Source organism: Hemicordylus capensis, chromosome 4 (genome assembly GCF_027244095.1).
Source record: "Hemicordylus capensis ecotype Gifberg chromosome 4, rHemCap1.1.pri, whole genome shotgun sequence".
NCBI classification, from domain to species: domain Eukaryota; kingdom Metazoa; phylum Chordata; class Lepidosauria; order Squamata; family Cordylidae; genus Hemicordylus; species Hemicordylus capensis.
The window spans coordinates 83,047,948-83,063,656 of NC_069660.1; the positions used below are offsets into that span (position 1 = coordinate 83,047,948).

The 15,709-nt window shown below is 44.0% G+C and overlaps 1 protein-coding gene across 12 annotated transcripts in view; it reads left to right on the forward strand.

Moving 5' to 3' along the window:
- The window catches only part of ST3GAL3 (ST3 beta-galactoside alpha-2,3-sialyltransferase 3), a 341,725-nt gene that overhangs the window by 151,276 nt on the left and 174,740 nt on the right, over positions 1-15,709 (forward strand). The gene's annotated exons all lie outside the window — the stretch shown is intronic.

Consider the following 15,709-nt stretch of genomic DNA (forward strand, 5'->3'; position numbering starts at 1 on the left):
AAATAAAATATCCAGGCTTAGATCAGATGCTAGTAAATTGAAAGATATGAAAGACAAGAAGCTGAAGAATGAAAACACCAAACAGTATCTGATCCAAAAATACCACCTAGATTCAAGGAAAATTAGAGAAGTCCTGGAAATAATAAAGCAGCAAATAACAGCAGTGTCAAAGAAGATTAGCAGATATGAAGCCAGAATTACACAACACAGGCAGAATCTCCAATTCCAGTCGAATCAGAGACGTTTCTACCAAAGTATAGAAGGAGAAACTGCAAGAAACGTAGAAACACCAAATAAAGAAGAAACAGTGCAATTCTGGGGGAAATTATGGGACAATCCAATAGATTATAATAAAAAAGCAGGCTGAATGAAAGAGGTCAAAAAATGTAACCAACAAATGCAAGATCTAATAATAACACCAGAATTAATAAGTGAAAGAGCAAAGAAAATTAAAAATTGGACTGCTCCAGGCGACGATGAACGGCATGGCTTTTGGCTTAAACACCTAACAAGCCTTCATAAACAACTATCAAAACAGTTCAATCACATTTTGCAAGGCGGTGATGTTGAACAATGGCTAACAACTGGGAAAACGCATCTCATAATGAAAGACCCAGCAAAAGGTGCAGTTCCAAGTAATTATACACCGATAACCTGCCTGCCAACGATGTTCAAATTATTAACTGGAATAATAGCAGATGAAGTAATGCAACAGTTATTAACTAAGAAACAGCTTCCAGTTGAACAGAAAGGAAATTGCCCGAACACCAGAGGCACAAAAGACCAGCTGCTGATTGACAAAATGATTTTAGAAAATTGCAAGAGAAGAAAAACCAATCTAAGTGTTGCATGGATTGACTACAAGAAAGCCTTCGACTCATTGCCTCTCACATGGATACTAAAATGTTTAGAAACAACTGGTGTCAGCAAAAACATTTAGATATTTATTAAAAAAGCAATGAGCATGTGGAGTACACAGTTGACAATCAATGGTGAGACACTTGGACAGGTTAGCATTAGAAGAGGCATTTTCCAAGGGGACTCACTATCCCCTCTGTTGTTTCTAATCACCATGACCCCACTTTCACAAATACTAAACAAAACAGGCCTCGGATACCAAACATCTAAAACATCAAGTAAAATAAACCATCTGCTGTACATGGACGATCTGAAGTTGTGAAAGTCCCAGTCAGAAATTGAATCACTGCTAAACACTGTCCATATATTCAGTAGCGATATAGCAATGGAGTTTGGACTAGACAAGTGTGCTGCATTAATAATGAACAGAGGGAAAATAACAGAAACAGAAGGAATAGAAATGCCCAATGGAAACAAGAGCAAGAACCTGGAAGAGAAAGAACCTTAAAAATACTTGGGCATTCTCCAGGCTGATAACATTGCACACACTGAAGTTAAAAGAAAAATTGGAAGTGAATACATCAGGAGAGTTAGAAAAATCCTAAAGTCAATGGCGGGAACACCATACAAGCCATAAACACCTGGGCTATACCTGTTATCAGATACACTGCAGGAATAATAGACTGGACCCAGGCAGAGCTAGAGACGCTAGATTGTAAGACCAGGAAAATAATGACCATCAATCATGCTCTGCACCCCCGCAGTGATGTCGATAGGCTCTACCTCCCTCGCAGCTCAGGTGGGAGAGGAATGCTGCAAGTCCATCAAACAGTAGAGGAGGAGAAAAGAGGCCTTGAAGAATATATCAAGGACAGTGAAGAAGATGCACTTCAAATGGTCAATAACGCGGAACTATTCAACACCAATGAAAGAAAGCAGGCCTACAAGAAAGAACAAGTCAAGAACCGAGCAGAAAAATGGAGAAATAAGCCCCTGCATGGTCAATATTTGCACAGTATCACTGGAAAATCAGACATCACCAAGACCTGGCAATGGCTTAAGAATGGTTGCTTGAAGAAAGAAACAGAGGGTTTAATACTGGCTGCGCAAGAACAGGCACTAAGAACAAATGCAATAAGAGGCAAAGTCAAAAAATCCACAACAAACAGCAAGTGCCGCCTTTGTAAAGAAGCAGATGAAACAGTGGACCATCTAATCAGCTGTTGTAAAAAGATCGCACAGACTGACTACAAACAAAGGCATGACAAGGTAGCAGGGATGATACACTGGAACATCTGCAAAAAATACAAGCTACTTGTAGCCAAAAACTGGTAGCACCATAAAATTGAAAAAGCTGTAGAAAATGAAGATGCAAAAATATTATGGGACTTCCGACTACAAACAGACAAACATCTGCCACACAATACACCAGATATAACTGTAGTCGAGAAGAAAGAAAAACAAGTCAAAATAATCGACATAGCAATACCAGGGGATAGCAGAACAGAAGAAAAAGAAATAGAAAAAATCACAAAATACAAAGATCTACAAATTGAAATTGAAAGGCTGTGGCAGAAAAAGACCAAAATAATCCCAGTGGTAATTGGTGCCCTGGGTGCAGTTCCAAAAGACCTTGAAGAGCACCTCAACACCATAGGGGCCACAGAAATCACCATCAGCCAATTACAAAAAGCAGCTTTACTGGGAACAGCCTATATTTTGCGATGATATCTATAATAACCTACAGTATTGATGATAAAATTCAGCCATCCCAGGTCCTTGGGAAGGACTCGATGTCTGGATAAAACAAACCAGTCAATAACATCTGTCTGACTGTGTAAACAAGAGAAAATAATAATAATAGTTCAATTTCTATACCGCCCTTCCAAAAATGGCTCAGGGCGGTTTACAAAGAGAAATAACAAACAAATAAGATGGCTCCCTGTCCCCAAGGGCTCACATTCTAAAAAGAAACATAAGACACACACCAGCAACAGTCACTGGAAGTACTGTGCTGGGGTTGAATAGGGCCAGTTACTCTCCCCCTGCTAAATAAATCTATAAAAGAAAGAAAGAAAGAAAGAAAGAAAGAAAGAAAGAAATAATATCATTCTCCATGATATTTATCATTCCTCTGTTAGAGATAGTGTGCTGAGGCTGAGTGTAGTTGCTTGTTTTAGACTTCTGTATGTTCATGGCTTAGGTAGGATATGAAGCTGGGATTTCCAAGCTCACAGCTGTTATCTTAAGCAGCGGTTTCATGAAGCATCAAAGTTCCTAGTCACTCAAAGACCAACCATGCCTCTGAGTTTCTACCAGCTGTGGTACACCATGCAAGGAGTGTGGGAGTAATGACATAACTGGAGACAGAGCCAGGATCAGCAAAGCTGATAAGAGCAGTACAAAATAAGCTTAGAGGGAATCTGCCTGTTTATTCCTGGTATTTGGACTCTTGCCTAGAGGTGAAAGTACCTAAATATATAAAATAGCTGTGCTTATTTGGCACACTTCCATGTTTCCATGTTGATTTCAGAAGTTAAGAACAAAATTGGGTAGGGTGTTCAACTCTGGACTGAAGGGAGCTCTGGGATCTTACTTCAACACTTGTGGTGATTGGAAAGGGGTGGGAAGGGTGGCAGTTATCTATATGAAACAGATTACAAAACTGTACATTTAAAACAAAGTTTTGTCCTGCATTTATCTGTAAGTTTAGCTGCCCTTTGGTTCTGTCAGATAAAGACAAGATAATTGTGCTTAAGGTTCCAACCTCTGTGCTCTTTACTGAAGAGCAACCATGCTCTTCAGATTTACAAAATCTCCTTAAATTTTATGGCAATACTGGGTAAATTTATTTTACTAAATTATTCATAGTAGTCCCATTAAAATCAATGATTAACTTGTCATATTAATTTCAGTGGGATGACTTGTGAGTAATTTAGTCTGGATGCTAGCCAATGCCCATAAATTGTCTTTACATTCCAGACTGTTTTATTTATTTTGTTGCCTTGACATTTGCCACCTTTCAGGATAAAACTCTCAAAGTGGTTTTGCTACTAAAGTATGAAAACTATCAGTTAAAGACAGTAAATTAAGAACTAAAAAAAAGCCCCTGTCAGTAAAACAACAGACACAGTGAAAAATACATGAAAAGTTTGGGAGGCTCTAGTATTTAATCTAGCATTCTAATAATCTAGTATTTAAAGGACATCAAAGTGCCACACTATACAATGTACCCATGCTGTATAATTCAAGGTGTCTCCTGTGATTCAGAGAACTATTTTGCATGTAAATGGAATTCTGAGTAATGAAAAGTTTCTAGTATGTGCAAGATTATTACCTAAATGAAAAGAAATGCTTCTGATTCAACATCTCTAGAGAGCAAAAAAAGCAATAAACTGGAAATATAAGTGTTTCCGTTTTTATGGCTTTTGATACCACAGGAAATATTTTTTCTAGATAGTGTGAATAGATTACTCAAATTGCTCTAGATTGCAATGCAAAGCATCATCGGTTTGACTAATCTGTTTGATATTTTTGGAACAAAATAGTACTAGATGTAGCATTTATTAACAAATGGAAATCAATATAGAAAAGCTGCTGACAGGGCTGTTTTGTTTTATTAATATCCCATCCTTCTTCAAAGGAGCTCAGGATGGCTTACATGATTCTCTTTTATCCTCACAACCACCAATAGAAAGCCCAAGTTCACCATGTGAGCTTCAAACCACAGTGTGGTTTGGTGGCTCTACCTTTTCACCCCAGCTTTTTCCAAAAACCTTATTGAATTTATCTGGTAAATGTAGATTAAAATGATCTGAAGAAGAAAGGTGTTCTGAGGAATTTAGCAACCAGGAGAATTTTCCATGACTTTTACTAAACAAATACTAACGGAAGACTTTTGCTACTCAATAGGACATCAGACATTGATTCATTCATTCATTCATGACATTTTATAAACCGGCTCATCCAAAGGCTCTGGGCAATGTACAACAAATTTTAAAAGACATAAAAACAAACACCATTTAAAACACAATGCTAAAAACAATATAAAAACAATTCAAAAACAAAACCATTTAACATGAATTAAAATACTTTAAAAAAAACCCCACACAATTTACAAACCTTGGAAGGCCAGACCAAACAAGTAAATGTTTAGGGCTCTCTTAAAGGCTGACAGCAAGCCTAAACTGTGGATATCTGCCAGGAGTCCATAGGCCAGGAGCAGCTACAGAAAAGGCCCGGTTCAGAGTAGCCACCAGACATACTGATGGTAACTGGAGACAGACGTCTCCAGATGACCTCAACAAACGCTGGGGATCATACCGAAGAAGGTGCTCTCTAAGGTAGCCCAGACCCAAGCCGTTCAGAGCTTCAAAGCACCAGCACTCTGTATTTCGCCCCGAAACATATATCGGCAGCCAGTGCAAGTGTTTTTAGACGGGCATAATATGGTCTCTCCGGGTTAACCCAAAGACCAATCTGGCTGTTGCATTTTGAACTAACTGAAGTTTCTGAACTTCAAATGGAGCTCCAGGTAGAGTGCATTGCAGTAGTCAAGCTTGGAGGTTACCAGCTGATGCACCTCTGTTTTGAGATCATTCTCTTCATGGAATGGACACAGCTGTTGAATCAACCGAAGTTGATGGAAAGCACTCCTGGCCATAGTCTCCATCTGAGATACTGTTATCTGTTGTCTTGTTTTTATGCTTGTTTTTAGCTTGATGTTTTTACTGCTTTTTATTGTATGTTTTAATTTTTGTAAACCGCCTTGGGGTTTTCTTTTAACGAAAGGCGGTATAGAAATGTAAAAATAAAAAATATAAATAAATAAATACTAGGGTGAGGCCTGGATCCAAGAGCACTCCCAAGCTGTGTAGCTGTTCCTTCTGGGCGAGTATAACCCCATCCAGCACAGGAAGATCTAATTCATCCCTTAAATTCCGATCCCTCACAATGAGCATCTCCGTCTTGCTTGGATTCAGCTTCAATTTGTTATCCCTCATCCAGTCCATTACTGCCTGTCGGTAGGCTTTGAGTGAATACCATTTCCTGACTTTTCATGGGTATTCAACATTCAACAGTTCAGGCTATCCTGTACCTGGAGACCTCTCTGGAACAATGACCTCACATACTCTGAAAGCATAATAGCACACAGGAATATATTCAGTAGCAGGTGGAAGGAACTGGTTTATCGACAAACCAGTATATCTTTAGAGCCTTTTAAGTTAAATGCTGAACTAGATTCAAGTGGCAAGCACCATTTTGGAGGGCTGCTTTCCCCTTGCTGATTGGTTTACTGGCACTGGCTTCCAATTGGCTCTAGATCTCCTTGCTTCTTGGTTGGCTTGTTATAATTCAAATCAAGTGTTTTCAGGGGCAACTGTGCCCCCATTGGCTGGGGGAAGGGAGGAGGAAGCTAAAGGAGGGGCTTTAAAATGTATTTAAGGGGCTGCTAATTGAGACAGACAGCCATTTCTGCCTCAGGAGAGAAAAATCATCAGAGAGAGGCGGCAGCGGCAGCGGCAGCACTAGCACTAGCACTAGCACTAGCACTAGCACTAGCACTAGCACTAGCACTAGCACTAGCACTAGCACTAGCACTAGCACTAGCACTAGCACTAGCACTAGCACTAGCACTAGCACTAGCACTAGCACTAGCACTAGCACTAGCACTAGCACTGGAAGTAGACTGGTAGTGGTAGTCTGGGCCTGCCTGGCCCTGTGAGTTGAGAGAGAGAGTGCCTGCTGGCCCCACCTCTCATAGGGACATAGGAAGCTGCCATATATCAAGTCAGATGATTGGTCTATCTGGCTCAGTATTGTCTATGCAGACTGACAGCGGCTTCTTCAAGGTTGCAGACAGGAATCTCTCTCAGCCCCATCTTGGAGAAGCCAGAAAAGGAACTTGAAACCTTCTGCTCTTCCCAGAGTGGCTCCATTCCCTGAGGGGAATATCTTACAGTGTTCACATGTGATTCCCCCATTCAAATGCAACCAGGGTGGACCCTGCTTAGCTAATGGGACTAGTCATGCTTGCTACCACAATACCAGCTCCCCCCACCTCTCTCTCTCCTTTTAATTTACAGTGTCAACACCTGCTTTTATTTTTTCTTTCTAGTTGTTTTAAATTGTACCAACAGCCTTAACTAGGTGCTCCCTGGAAGTTGTTGTTGTTGTTTTTAATATCTTATTATTGCTTCTAGCCAGTCCCCAGTGGCTTTAAAAACTGGGGTGCTGACCTGATATTTTAAAATAATTTTTAAAGAATAAAGCCACCTAGTGGCTTTAACTGGGTGCTGCTTTGAACCTTTTTTCCTTCTGTGCATTTTTCTTCTTCTTGCTTGTAGTCCTTAGTGGCTTTAATAACTGGGGTGCTGTGTACTTTTTTACTTTTGCAGCACCAAGCTGCACCTTTGCTGCTGCTCTCTGTGTGCCTGGTGGGTTAATTTTTGGTTTTTGTAGGCTGCTATGTTCTTTCTGGTGCCCAACCTGCCAGGCAATCTCTGCACCTCCCCCCACTTTGTTGGGTGCGTGGGTGGGTGCCTGACTGGTGCCTACCTGCCCTGTCCCCAAATGTTGAATCCCGGTGTCTGCTTGGCCTAAAAGTGCCTCCGAAAACAACACCTGGCAGACTCCAGCAGAAGACGATAGTAGGTGAGACTTCCCTGCTGCCTTGGTCAAGTTATAGAAGAGTTCTTTAAATAGGGCCTAGTTTAGGGAAGGGGGGATTAGGTTCTAGTAGGAATGTGGGGCAGGAGGGGTGGGTTTGGGTTAGAGGGGCCACAGTAATCCCCTGTCCTTTGCCTTCCATTAGACTTGCCCCATTGTTGCTCGGTCCCCTCAATACCCCCCCCCAAGCCTGCTTCCTTATTTGGGTGGGATTTAACTTTTCTAGCTTCTGTGTGTGCACCACAGTGCTATAGATAGTGCTATGTGTGGCACACAGAGCATATATAGACCACCCCCAGACGCACACCCCCTTAAAGGTGCCTATTCTCCCTCCCGCATCAGAGTTAGAGTTTAATTTAAAACACACACACACACACACACACACACACACACACACAATATCTAGAAGTGTGTGAAGCAGAGCCAGGAGCAGAATGGCCAGGCAGAGTGAAGGGTGATGCTGCTGGTCATTGTGGGTGAAGGTGAGAGGGGCCTACTCCCCGAGTTGACCCCACTGATGTTGTATGCAGGCTCCCCTTTACTGCTGGTCCTGCAGCACAGCTGCCTGTGGCAGCTGAGGTAGAATTTGGGTGGGGAGCTCCCAAGCTCTTCCCATGGGAGTGGAGTAGAAGGTGTTGAACATTACTCTCCATTCTTCCTAATCCCCATTGGCAATGCAACCCCACCTCCATCTGAGACTGAGGAGGAACAGGAACTACTTCTGCTTCCTGGACCTTCTCAGCCGTGGATGGAGGGTGGTGGCAGCAGCAGCCCCGAGAACAAACCAGCAGCTCCAGTTCCACTACCACCCAAATGGTCAGAGACTGAGAGCAGCCTGCTGTGAGACCAGTTTCAGTTCTGCTGTGGTGACCTGTACCATGTTCCTAGCATCCACTGCAGGACACAAATTAGCAGGGGTAAGGACCCCAAGTGTCTTACGTCATTGGGGATGCTGTAGCATTTTTAATATTGTGAACCACCCAGGGACTTTTTTTAATAGGGTGGTATATAAATGTACTAAACAAACAAACTGTATTAGCATCACCAGAGGTCCATGCTCCTGCTGGTAGCAATAGGCCTTGGTGTGTTCTTGGCTAGCAGCAAGGCACCTGGTCCTGCTCCCAAGCAGGGGAGGTTGCCTGTGCAGTGGGTTCAGTCACTTGGCAAGCTGTCTGGTTGACCGGAGCCGCATCTCATCACTCGGCCCATTGGGGAGATGATCACTTTGGATGACCAGCCATTCCAGGTGGTGGAGAACCAGCTTCCGCTGGCTGGTTCAATTGCTTGCCCCCAACTACCGTACATCCCCTCATGCACCACCTTCACCACCCTCCCTGCATGCACCTGGCATGCAGGGAGGCCATGTAGGGGCTGCTGTGTGCAATAGCCCCTGACACCAGCATGCACTTCACTGCAAATCTGTGGACCAGTCCCAGTGGGAGGCATGCTGCTTTCCTGTCCCTCACAGTGCACTGGTGGGGGCAGGAGAGCAAGGGGACATCTGCTGGTGGTGGTGTGGTCATCCCCTCCCATGTAGCAAAGCACAAGTGGACTGTGTTGCATATGGAGGTGCTGGACACTGACCACACAGCAGATGAGTTGTCGTGGCCATGGATCACAAGGTGGGGGGATGGCTGTGTGGTCAGCCAAACCTTCACCTAGGGTTCCTGGTCACCAACAATTAGGGGAGTGCATGAACAGTTCAGCACCAAACCAGTTCACCCCGAACTGGGCAGATTCGGAGGTTCAATCGTGGACTGATTGTTCGGTTTATGATCAAACCAAATCAGGCCCAATTCGGGCGAACCAGTTTGGCGCTGAACGAGTGGCTGGGTCTTATCAAGTGTGCTGCCTGCACCCTCCAGTGCAGCTCATAGTGAAAGTGCACGTGCTCTTCTCTTTTACCTAGCCGCTCACCTACTCAGCAGTGTCTCAGTTCTGGCCTACATGTATGCATGGAGGCCAGAACCGAGCTGCTGCTGAGCGGGCTGCTTGGTAAAAGAGAACACACATGCTCTCCCTGTGGGCTACTCTGGGGCAGCGACTGGCAATGTGTGTAGTGCGCTTTTTGGTAACTACCTCTCTTGCTACCCTCTCCCACCACCCCTTCAAAGAAACCAGGGTCCCCTACCCCTGTACTTTTAAGGGGAATCCTCACCGGATTCCCCTTTACAAGTCTTAGCTGCTGAATTGGTTCAGTCAAGCAGACCGGACCAGCTAGTCAGTTTGACCCAACCAGTTTGGCAGCATGCGGTTCATCTTGAATTTGTTAGTTTTTATGGGTATTTTAATTTGATTTTTTAAAATATGTTTTATATGTTAAAATTTCTTGGTTTGTTTTATTGCTGTAAACCATCTAGAGACTTTGGTAGTGGGCGGTATACAAATATGTTCAAATAAATAAATAATATTTGAATTTGAGCCAAACCACTGATTTTGGGTTCGTGCACACCCCTACTAACAATGCTGACAATGTAACATAACTAAAGCAGCCAAGCAGGGTCAGTTTGTGTCCATCCATTGTGTGGAGTACACACTGAACTTGGTCATGTGAGATGCACTTCGCTCTTCTGGGGCTGCGGCCAGGTGATACATCCCCCAGGCGCCATCCTGTTGGAGCCATGGCTTCTCTTGTGGAGAGGTGCCACAAGATAGCAGCTTTCTTCCACTGGAGTGAACAGGGTAGGTGGATGCTCAAGGAGAGGCAGCTTGAGCCCCACCTGTCTTGAATACCTGATCTCTCAGGATATTCTGACCAGTGTTCCCTCTAAGGTGTGTGCATGTGTGCACCCTCACATGTTTTTTTATGTCCGCTCAGTTAATTTTAGATCCCTCTCAGGTTGAATCAGGCAGGCCCCATTCTGAATGCATGTGTGCACACACTGCCTTGATACTGCCTCCCAGAACAAAATTCATTATGCACACAGATGGAAAAGAAATTAGAGAGAACACTGGTTCTGACCTGGTGGAACTCCACCTTTCTCTTGCTTCAGCGCCTGCAGGAGCAAGAGGCGGCTATCTGTGCCCTGGTAAGGAACTGTGGCTTGGGAGTGTGCGACATGGTGGTTCGTGGAGGAGTTCCTTGTCACTTTTACAGGAGTACAGGAGATGGAACGGATCCAGTTATTAATTTTATTATATTATTTATTTAGTTTTTGCATTTATATTCCACTCTTCCTCCAAGGAGCCCAGAGTGGTGTACATAGTTAAGTTTTTCCTTACAACAGCCCTGTGAAGTAGGTTAGGCTGAGAGAGAAGTGACTGGCCCAGAGTCACCCAACAAGTATCATGGCTGAATGGGGATCTGAACCCGGGTCTTCCCGGTCCTAGTCCAGCACTCTAACCACTACAGCACGCTGACTTTTGGACAGTGCGTCACCAAGTCTGGCTGCATTGTGATGCTGACACAATGGAGCAGCTGGTCTTCCTGAAGGCCAACCTACCCCTGCTGGGCTATCCCGAGCTGGCCATGGAGGGTGAGTGACTCATGGTTACTCCCACCCACTGCAACAGCACAAGCAGCTCTCCCCACCCTGGCCAACCCCAAACCCAGATGTGTCACAATCTGCCAATTAGTCGTGCTGACACACGCAGACACTCACGCAAGTGTGAGACACTCACTGCCATGGCTGATGATGAACTGGTGCCTTGACCCATGTGTCAGGCTTTCAGCTGGGGCCCAGCATCAATCTGAGGCCATGGTGTTATCCAGACGCAGGTAGGCAGGGATGTACGTTTACGCTGGAGAAGAAGAGAAGAAAGAAGACTTTTCCCCATGGTAAGAGTATAAGCTTTGTTTCTTGTCAGACCATTGGTCCATCAGGCCATTACTGCTCTGTCCTCCTGTCTCTATGGCAGGCAGGATGGAAGGAGCTGATTTTGTGATTTTCAATATGCTTGCTGTGCTATTGCTTTCTGTTAACAATCTGATTTTGCTGGATCTCAGACTGACAAAGGCAGAGCTTGGGTGTTTGCCTGCCATCCTTGAGTTATAGTTTGATCTGTTTGTAAGATGGTGTTGTGGTGAGAAATGGACAGTGGCAGCTCATATCTATTGTCTCTGTGTAATATTTCTTGGTGATTGCTGTGATGAGCTCTACGTCTGGTCTTGAGACTAACTTGTGCTTCACTCACTGCTCTGCAATCTGTATTCTGCATTGCAAAGTGTACTCATTCAAAATGTGGCTGAAGATGTTCTAGTTGAGCTTATGGCTATGCTTGCTGGCTGCTAATGGTGCGTTTGTGGCAGCTGTTTCAAAGCTGAAGTAAGGAGCCATAATTATGTGAGGGAACAACTGGTGCCAATGATGTTACTTCAGCACAGGCACTGTGGCTGGCAGTGGATTCTGGGTCAGTGTTTCTTTTTTTGCTGTCTCTGAACTGTGTGTCTGGCAAAATATGGTGTTCTGTGTTGGAAGGCACTGAGAGCTTCTGTTCTACAGTGTTTTTCAAGGCAGGGTTGCACAATTTGCAAACTCTGCTTTTGGCCATAGGGAACAATGGGGAACTCGAAACACCCAATTGTTCCCCATGGGTAGGGTCTAGGGACACCAAAGTGGATTGGGTGGTAGGTGTGATGGGTGTTACCTACCACACAACAGTGTTCTCTCTAAATTTTTTCCTCTGTGCATAGAATGAGTTTTTTTTTCTGGGTGGCAGTATCAAGGCAGTGTGTGTGCAAGTACATTTGGAATATAGCCTCCCTGATTCAACCTGAGCGGGATCTAAGATAAACTGAGCGGAAATAAAAACACTTGATGTTACTGCATATGCCTTAGAGGGAGCACTGCACCCAAATCACACACACACACACACACACACACACGGCAAGCAAATGATTTCTCGAAAAATTTTAACCTTTCCCCAAAAAAACCCATAGGATCCTGTTGGTTTTTGTGGGGGGGGGGGAAGGAGGAGGTTAAAAAAATTATATCACCTGCTTGCCCATTTCTTTTGAAGGTTGGGTGGTAGGTAGCATCCATCACGCTCTACTACCCAACCCACTTTGATGTCCTTAGACCCTACCCATGGGGAACAATTGGGTGATTTGAGTTCCCCATTGTTCCCTATGGCCGAATTACTTGAATTGGTTTTTCAAAACAGCCTGCAATGGCCGTTGTTCTGATGAATTGATTTGAGTATTTTGCAATTTGATCTGAGTTTGAATCAAATTGCAAAATACGATTGATGCACATCTCTACTGTCCTGTAATTTCAAAAGAGGTGAGGCTAATGTGTACACGGCAGGAAATGCACTCCCCTCCAAATTACTTTACACTGACCATGTAGAAGTTTAAAATGCTGAACTTGTACATGGATGGAGTTCAGCAAGAAGATAAAGGGAATCAATGGAAGAAGCTCTTATGATAACAGAGAATGGAAGTAGGCTAGATCGTTGTCCTACTGGTTATCCTACTAAGTAAATTCTGTTGCTTCAGCCACCTTATCTGCAAAGATTTTAAATCCAGGAGAATTAGAGAAGGCTCTCTTTGGCCTGACTGCTGTTGCATTCCAATTTAAACAACTTCATGTGTCTAGCTTAAATTTTGCTCCTAAATCATTGGGGGCACTTTTCCTGTGAACCTCTGCTTGATGGAGTTGAAATTTGATGCCTTGCCTGTCAACAGAAATGCAGTCAGTTAATAGTGTTGGATTTATCTGTTTTAATTTAAGTGATGATTACATCATGAACAAGGGCTTGTGTTTGGGAAGAGAGTGGTTTCTCATAGTGGTAGAGAGCTGATTTGCTTCCTAAGCCCTCAAGTGATATAAAAGTTGCCTCTTTTACCATTGTCCTGTTAGGTTTCCCTATGGCATGTTGGACAAAGCCAGTGCCATGGTTTAATCTATTCTGGTCTGTTGTTTCACTGCAGCCAAAGTACTTTGGACAGCAACCTTTTCCTCACATAACATGGACAAAAAAATGGAAATGTACCCTTTGATTGGGGTGGGTAAAATGCAGGGTCACTTCTGAATAATATTCTGAAGAGAGTACTGAAAGCTGTTGCAGCTGTTTCTTTTGAAATCGAGTGGCGTGTAGCCCCTCCTATGTAGCTTCTGTTTAAGAATCATGACAGGATGTTTCTGTTTCTTGTCCAGAGGGTGGATAGGTTTTTAAATTGTCCTTTCTGACTTTCACAAACTGGCACCTCCTCAGATCAGATGCCGGCAGATGTTTTTATTTGTGTTAAACGTTTTGTGTGTAACTTAGGCAGCTGTAGCAAAGTGCTGGGCTCAAATGTTATTTAATAGAAGTTGGAAGCATTCAGGGTTTGCTAAGCATGTTCTAGCTGTCATTAGAGTTATCCATAACTCCTGGGAGACTTTTGGATCCTGGGTAAGGGGGGAAAAGCTGTGTTTTGCAGAATGTTTTTTTTAGCCAGCCTCTGTTTGGTAAGAGTTTCAATCTTCTGCATGAAAGAAGAAATACGGCCTTTGAAATCAGACTCTTGCTTTCTCTGGCCTATGCTTGCCTCACAGGGAAGCTGTAACTGTGAATGAGACAACAGGTTACCACTTACCAGATTAGTAACCAACAGTCTGTGCAGATCAGATAATTCAACTGGGGATTTCCTCACATTCAGGAAAGGGAAATTGTTGGTATGAAAGCAAGATTTAAGTAGAGTCAGTCCACACCGGAGTGAATCAGTAACTTGGTTTTGTTGAGCCACCAATTTGCACCTATGAAATCCTTAATTGGATTGGACTGGGCATTGGCAGGCCAGCAGGCCATTACAGGGGAAGGGAGTCCAGTAATGTAATTACTGTTTTCGCTTACAGCTGCCTTGTCAGCTCTCAAATCTCAGGGAGTAGTTCCAACTCCCCACTGAACCTAAAAATGCTTTTGTAATGCCAGGTTGATTCCAAATAAGATCAAAATCATCCATGATTTGATCGTGGGTGAAGGAGCCAACCTGGCTTGTATAACTGAGACCTGGTTGGGGGAGGCTAGTGGTCCTGTATGGGCCCAACTTCTTTCCCCAGGGTACAGTCATCTCTTGCAAACTGCTAGGGTTCCGTTCTGGCAAAACCTCACCATTGGCAAATTTGCAGTTGGTGAGGCATTAAAGCCTATGGGAAACGGGGTATGGGGAACCATGACTGCAAAAAGTCCTAAAAATAAAGGAAAAAATAGATTTTTGGGGGGCTAAAAATAACAAAAAATCCTCAAATGTCGCCAAGAGTCACCAAGAAGAATGTGCAGATTGAACCTCTGGAAAAAATTTAACCACCTCCCCCCAATCACTCAAAGGCATTTTAAATTGGCAAGGGACAGCAAGGTCAGCAAGGGTCACCAAGAGGAATGAACAGATCGAACCTCTGAACGTCCCCCCAAATAGCTGAACCCCTCCATCACTAAAAAACCCCTCGCCAAATACAGATACTTGGGTCGTTGTTGGCAAGATCTGTCACAATTTCCTATTCTTATATACCCCAAACCACAGTTGGTAAAACTGTGGTTGGCAAGTGATGACTGTACTCTATTGCTGAGTAGTTTAGGGGAGGTGTGGTGGGGGTGGAGTGGCTGTGGTCCATAAGAATAACATTTCCCCTACCAGGATGCCTGTGAGAGAATTGACTTATATTGGGTGTGTGTACCTTAGTTTGGGGACTCGGGATAGACTGGGGATTCGAATGGTGTAATGGTGCACCCAACAGACTCCCTAAGTGAGCTGATGGAGCTGGTCGCTGAGTTCGTGTTAGAGTTGCCCAGGCTTTTGGTGCTGGGTGTTTTCAACTAGGGATGTGTGAACAGATTTGATTCTGAACCTGTTTGACATCGAACCAGTTTGATATCGGACTGAAACACACACACCATTTCAGTTTGATATCAAACCGGACCGGCCTGTTCATGACCTGGCCATGCAGAGGCCCATTGGGCATGAACGGCAGTTGCCAAAATGGCCACGACAATGGAGGGCAGGCCCTGAATGGGCCAAAGACCACCCAAACTGGGCAATTTGGACATTAATGGAGGCTGGTGGGGGAGGGACAACCTCCGGAGACACACACACCCTATGGCCTTGGAGAACCTTCCTGGAGGGGCAGCGGTGAGTTATATTTATTTATAAAAAATTTTTTAAAATTGCTAACCCCCCAAACCAAACTGGGGGCGGGGGCGAGGGGTCAGGTGCACAAAACCAAACATGCCCAGTCCAGTTTGAGTCTGGTCTGGACTCAAA